We start from the raw sequence: 7,531 nt of genomic DNA, 5'->3' as shown, positions 1-7,531 counted from the left end.
GTTTGATGTAAGAACATGGTTAATAGAAAGACGTAGTATGTACCAAAAACAGGAAGGCATGTCATATTCACAGGTATAATGTGTTAACTAAGCAGATGCAATTTACCCTAATTAGAAGCATTACAAGGTAGACACCATATGCAACATGCAACCACATATCACACTGCCAAGTAAGAGCAAGCACCTGCGATGGTGGTCTGGGGGAATGATGACCCACAAGTGTAGGGATCTATGGTAGTCCTTTCGATAAGTAAGAGTGTCGAACCCAACGAGGAGCAGAAGGAAATGATAAGCGGTTTTCAGTAAGGTTTTCTCTGCAAGCACTGAAATAGTAGATGATAGATAGTTTTGTGATAAGATAAATAGTAACGAGCAAAAGTAAATAAAGTAAATAAGGTGCAGCAAGGTGTCCCAATCCTTTATGTAGCAAAGGATAATCCTGGACAAAGTCTAATAATGAGGAAGGAGCTCCTGAGGACACATTAGGAATTATCATCAAGCTAGTTTTCATCACGCTCATATGATTCGCGTTCGGTACTTTGATAATTTAATATGTGGGTGGACCGGCACTTGGGTACTGCCCTAACTTGGACAAGCATCCCACTTATGATTAACCTCTATTGCAAGCGTCCGCAACTACAAAAAGGAGTATTAAGGTAAACCTAACCACAACATTAAACATATGGGTCCATATCAACCCCTAACGAAGCAACGCATAAACTAGGGTTTAAGCTTCTGTCACTCTAGCAACCCATCATCTACTTATTACTTCCCTATGCCTTCCTCTAGGCCCAAATAATGGTGAAGTGTCATGTAGTCGACGTTCACATAACACCACTAGAGGAGAGACAACATACATCTCATCAAAATATCGAACGAATACAAAATTCACATGACTACTAATAGCAAGACTTCACCCATGTCCTCAGGAACAAACGTAACTACTCACAAAGCATATTCATGTTCATAATCAGAGGTGTAATAATATGCATTAAGGATCTGAACATATGATCTTCCACCAAGTAAACCAATAAGTATCAACTAGAAGGAGTAATCAACACTACTAGCAACCCACATGTACTAACTTGTGGTTTTGGATACAAGATTGGATACAAGAGATGAACTAGGGTTTGAGAGGAGATGGTGCTGGTGAAGATGTTGATGGAGATTGACCCCCTCCCGATGAGAGGATCGTTGGTGATGACGTTGGTGATGATTTCCCCCTCCCGGAGGGAAGTGTCCCCAGCAGAACAGCTCCGCCAGAGCCCTAGATTGATTCCGCCAAGGTTCCGCCTTGTGGCGGCGGAGTTTCGTCTCGTAAGCTTGCCCATGAATTTTTCCAGGACAAAACCCTTCATATAGCAGAAGATGGATGCCGGAGGCCCACCAGGGAGCCCAGGAGATAGGGGGCGCGCCCCTAGGGGGGCGCCCTCCTGTCTCCTGGACAGGGTGTGGGCCCCCTGGCCTATTTCTTTTGCTCATAATTCCTTAATAATTCCAAAAAGTTGTTTCGTGGAGTCTCAGGTCTTTTGGAGTTATGCAGAATAGGTTTCCAACGTTTGCTCCTTTTCCAGCCAGAATTCCAGCTACCGGCATTCCCCCTCTTCATGGTAAACCTTGTAAAATAAGGGAGAATAGCCATAAGTATTGAGATATAATGTGTAATAACAGCCCATAATGCAATAAATATTGACATAAAAGCATGATGCAAAATGGACGTATCAACTCCCCCAAGCTTAGACCTCGCTTGTCCTCAAGCGGAAACCGAAATCGAAAAATATGTCCACATGTTTAGAGATAGAGGTGTCGATAAAAAATAAAAATACGAACATGAGGGCATCATGATCATTCTAATAATAGCAACATATATGGATTTTGTCATATGATTTCCTATGTTCAAGTAATAAGCAATTCACAAAGTCAAGTAAGGTTCAAAAACTTCATTGGGAGCTAACAAACTATAATCTCTGTCATTGAAGCAATTGCAATTTATCGTAACGTCAGAAAGAGTCAATAATAGAGCTCCTCAGCAAGCTCACATACTCAACTATCTCGTAGTCTCCCATAACTGTTAACACTCATGCAATACTTGTGGTTATAGAGTTTCAGCCGGACATTGAGAAAGATAAGGGCTTGTTGTGTTGCCTCCCAACGTATTCACCTTTAGGTGATGTCAACAATAATAGCCTATGCCAACTTACATCCAATCGGATATATGTATCATGATCTTTAAAACACGAAGAGCTTGCCAAAGGATAAAATGAAAAAGGGAAAGGTGAGGATCACCTTGACTCAAGTACTAAAGTAAAGCATAAAGTAAAAGATAGGCCCTTCGCAGAGGGAAGCAGAGGTTGTCATGCACTTTTAGGGTTGGATACACGAAATCTTAGTGCAAAAGAACGTCACTTTATATTGCCCCTTGTATGTGGACCTTTATTATGCAATCTGTCACTTTTATTACTTCCACAACAAGTTCGTACAAAGCTTATTTTCTCTGCACTAATAAGTCATGCATATTTAGAGAGCAATTTTTATTGCTTGCACCGATGACAACTTACTTGAAGGATCTTACTCAATCCATAGGTAGGTATGGTGGACTCTCATGGAAAAACTGGGTTTAAGGATATTTGTAAGAACAAGTAGTATCTCTACTTGGTGCAAGGAGTTTTGGCTAGCATGAGGGGGAAAGGCAAGCTCAACATGTTTTAGAAGGTCAATGACAATATACTTTAACTGAGATGTCAGAAAACATAAACCATTACGCTGTCTTCCTTGTCCAACGTCAACTCTTTTAGCATGTCATACTTAATGAGTGCTTCACAATCATAAAAGATGTCCAAGGTAATATATTTATATGTGAACCCCTATTTCCTTATCACTTCTTATTAATTGCAACGATGACCAAGGCTACGTTCATCAACTCTCAACAATTTTTATGCCTCATACTTTCTAGGTGTGAAGTTATCACTATCCATAAGATCAATATGAACTCTTTTGTTCTTTCTACTTTCTCAAGATCATAGTAACATAGCAAAGCCCTTGACTCAACACTAATCTTTATTATAGATAGCACACGGACTCGCTTACATAAAGAGATCACAACAAAAAACTCAAAACTACTTGATATCAAAAACTTCGAACTAATAGATCAAGATACTACTAAAAGGATCGAACTAAATAAAGCAGTAAAGATAGGAGTGTGATGGTGATACGATACTGGGGCACCTCCCCCAAGCTTGGCAGTTGCCAAGGGGAGTGCCCATACCCATGTGATTATTGCTTCGGAGGTGGTGAAGTAGAAGTTGTCGCACTTTTCTTCTCTAGCTTGCGTCTGAGGCTAAAATTTTCCTCCCTTAGATCCTCATTCTCGAGCTCAAGTTTCATTATCCTTTTGCATAGTGTTGCCTTGCTGTCCTGCAAAAAACGTGGTGGGATAGATTGGACCTTAGGGAGACTTGATTTCTTGAACTCCACATGCATATCACCAAGTTGCGGCAGTGGATCGTCCTCTTCATCAGAGCTTGTCTCCTCCTTCATCTTTGGATCATAGTCTTCTTCTTCTTTTGTGGTCCAGCCATAGCGTTCCACATCCTCATATACTTTTGTATTTGCAATATAATCAGCTATGTAGCTTTCCCCCTCTGAATCTTGGGATGACATCTTGTTCAATTCTGCAACAGAAACATCTCGAAACGAAAACAGAGAATATTTGTGTGATACGATGGTCAAAACCTTAGGGAGTATATATAATGAATTTTTACCGACCAAAATACGTAACATACAAGAAAACGGAGTTCGGGGGGCCCACGAGGTGCCCACGAGACAGGGGGGCGCGCCCTACAGGGGGGTGGGGCGCCCTCCTCTCTCATGGGAGCCTCGTGTCCCTTTCGGACTACTTCTTTCTTCCTAAAATCCTTAAATAATCCAAAACCGATGAAAATTGCCATTAGAGTTGTTTTGGAGTCGGTTTACTTACCGTACCACGTACCTATGCCTTTTCAGAGTCTGGAGCGTTTTGGAAAGTGTCTCTTATGTATTCCTCAGGGGTTATGGTTTCAATAATATTAGTTTCAACATTGGTAGGATTACCTGAAATATAATGTTTAATTCTTTGACCGTTTACCACCCTCGGATTTGTGCCTTCAAAGTTGTTGATTTTTATAGCACCAGAACGATAGACCTCCTCGACAATGTAGGGACCTTCCCATTTTGAGAGAAGTTTTCCTGCAAAAAATCTTACACGAGAGTTGAATAATAACACATAATCTCCTGCGTTAAACTCACGCTTTTGTATCCTCTTATCATGCCAGCATTTGACTTTTTCTTTGAAGAGCTTGGCATTCTCATATGCTTGGTTTCTCCATTCATCAAGTGAGCTAATATCGAATAACCTCTTCTCACCGGCAAGTTTGAAGTCATAATTGAGCTCTTTAATAGCCCAATATGCTTTATGTTCAAGTTCAAGAGGTAAATGACATGCTTTTCCATAAACCATCTTATATGGAGACATACCCATAGGATTTTTGTATGCAGTTCTATAGGCCCATAATGCATCATCAAGTTTTTTGGACCAATTCTTTCTAGATCTATTCACAGTCTTTTGCAAAATTAATTTGAGCTCTCTATTGCTCAACTCTACTTGACCACTAGACTGCGGGTGATAAGGAGATGCAATTCTATGATTGACATCATACTTAGCAAGCATCTTACGGAAAGCACCATGAATAAAGCGTGAACCACCATCAGTCATAAGATATCTAGGGACCCCAAGCCTCGGAAAAATAACTTCTTTAAGCATTTTAATAGAAGTGTTATGATCAACACTACTAGTTGGAATAGCTTCTACCCACTTAGTAACGTAATCAACAACAACTAAAATATGTGTATAACCATTGGAGGCAGGAAAAGGTCCCATATAATCAAAGCCCCAAACATCAAATGGTTCAATAACAAGAGAATAATTCATAGGCATTTCTTTACGTCTACTGATGTTACCTATTCTTTGACATTCATCACAGGATACGACAAACTTACGAGCATCTTTGAAAAGAGTAGGCCAATAAAAACCAGATTGTAGTACCTTGTGTGCAGTCCTATCTCCAGCATGGTGTCCTCCATAGGATCCAGAGTGACACTTGCATAGGATTTGTTCCTGTTCATGCTCAGGCACACAACGTCTAATAATACCATCTACTCCTTCTTTATAAAGGTGTGGATCATCCCAGAAGTAATGTCTTAAATCATAAAAGAACCTTTTCTTTTGTTGGTATGTGAAACTAGGCGGTATATATTTAGCAACAATGTAATTAGCATAGTCAGCATACCAGGGAGCAGTACGAGAAGCATTGACAACCGCTAATTGTTCATCAGGAAAACTATCATTAATAGGCAGTGGGTCATCAAGAACATTCTCTAGCCTAGACAAGTTGTCTTCAATGGGGTTCTCAGCTCCCTTTCTATCAATAATATGCAAGTCAAATTCTTGGAGCAAGAGAACCCATCTAATGAGTCTAGGCTTAGCATCTTTCTTTTCCATGAGATATTTAATAGCAGCATGATCAGTGTGAATAGTAACTTTGGAATCAACAATATAAGGTCTAAACTTATCACATGCAAACACAACTGCTAAGAATTCTTTTTCAGTGGTAGCATAATTTCTCTAGGCAGTATCAAGAGTCTTACTAGCATAATGGACACCATTCAATTTCTTATCGACTCTTTACCCTAGAACAGCACCTACAGCATAATCACTAGCATCACATATAATTTCAAAAGGTAAATTCCAATCAGGTGGCTGAACAATAGGTGCTGTGATCAAAGCTTTCTTAAGTGTTTCAAATGCTTGTACACAATCATCATCAAAGACAAAAGGAATATCTTTTTGCAATAAATTAGTCAGAGGCCTAGAGATTTTAGAAAAGTCCTTAATGAACCTCCTATAATGTGACGCCCCCGATTCAATCGTACACTAATCATGCACGCAAATGTGTACGATCAAGATCAGGGACTCACGGGAAGATATCACAACACAACTCTAAAACATAAATAAGTCATACAAGCATCATAATACAAGCCAGGGGCCTCGAGGGCTCGAATACAAGTGCTCGATCATAGACGAGTCAGCGGAAGCAACAATATCTGAGTACAGACATAAGTTAAACAAGTTGCCATAAGATGGCTAGCACAAACTGGGATACAGATCGAAAGAGGCGCAGGCCTCCTGCCTGGGATCCTCCTAACTACTCTTGGTCGTCGTCAGCGGGCTGCACGTAGTGGTAGGCACCTCCGGTGTAGTAGGGGTCGTCGTCGACGGTGGCGTCTGGCTCCAGGGCTCCAGCATCTGGTTGCGACAACCAGAAAGAAAGGAAAAGGGGAAAAAGGGGGGAGAAAGCAACCGTGAGTACTCATCCAAAGTACTCGCAAGCAAGGAACTACACTACATATGCATAGGTATATGTGTAAGGAGGCCATATCAGTGGACTGAACTGCAGAATGCCAGAATAAGAGGGGGATAGCTAATCCTGTCGAAGACTACGCTTCTGGCAGCCTCCGTCTTGCAGCATGTAGAAGAGAGTAGATTGAAGTCCTCCAAGTAGCATCTCCAAGTAGCATCTCCAAGTAGCATCTCCAAGTAGCATCTCCAAATAGCATCTCATAGCATAATCCTACCCGGCGATCCCCTCCTCATATCCCTGAGGTAGAGCGACCACCGGTTGTATCTGGCACTTGGAAGGGTGTGTTTTATTAAGTATCCGGTTCTAGTTGTCATAAGGTCAATGTACAACTCCAAGTCGTCCTGTTACCGAAGATCACGGCTATTCGAATAGATTAACTTCCCTGCAGGGGTGCACCACATTCCCCAACACGCTTGATCCCATTTGGCCAGACACACTTTCCTGGGTCATGCCCGGCCTCGGAAGATCAACACGTCGCAGCCCCACCTAGGCAAAACAGAGAGGCCAGCACGCCGGTCTAAACCTAAGCGCACAGGGGTCTGGGCCCATCGCCCATAGCACACCTGCACGTTGCGTGGGCGGCCGGAAGCAGAACTAGCCCCCTTAATACAAGAGCAGGCTTACGTTCCAATCCGGCGCGCGCCGCTCCGTCGCTGACGTCTGAAGTGCTTCGGCTGATACCACGACGCCGGGATACCCATAACTACTCCCACGTAGATGGTTAGTGCGTATAGGCTCGTAGCCGACTCAGATCAAATACCAAGATCTCGTTAAGCGTGTTAAGTAACCGCGAACGCCGAACAGGGCCAGGCCCACCTGTCTCCTAGGTGGTCTCAACCTGCCCTGTCGCTCCGCCACAAAGTAACAGTCGAGGGCCGTCGGGAACCCAGGCCCACCTCTACCGGGATGGAGCCACCTGTCCTTTCAGCCCCCTCGTCAGAATCACTTGCGGGTACTCAATGAGCTGACCCGACTTTAGTCACCATATGTATAGTATGTATGTATGTATAGTATATACCCGTGATCACCTCCCAAGTGATCACGACCCGATAGTATAGCAAGGCAGACTGACAAGA

The sequence above is a fragment of the Triticum dicoccoides genome, chromosome 5B, assembly GCF_002162155.2.
Source record: "Triticum dicoccoides isolate Atlit2015 ecotype Zavitan chromosome 5B, WEW_v2.0, whole genome shotgun sequence".
Classification (NCBI taxonomy): domain Eukaryota; kingdom Viridiplantae; phylum Streptophyta; class Magnoliopsida; order Poales; family Poaceae; genus Triticum; species Triticum dicoccoides.
The sequence above is the reverse complement of the archived record's forward strand: the minus strand, read 5'-3'. Positions refer to the sequence as shown.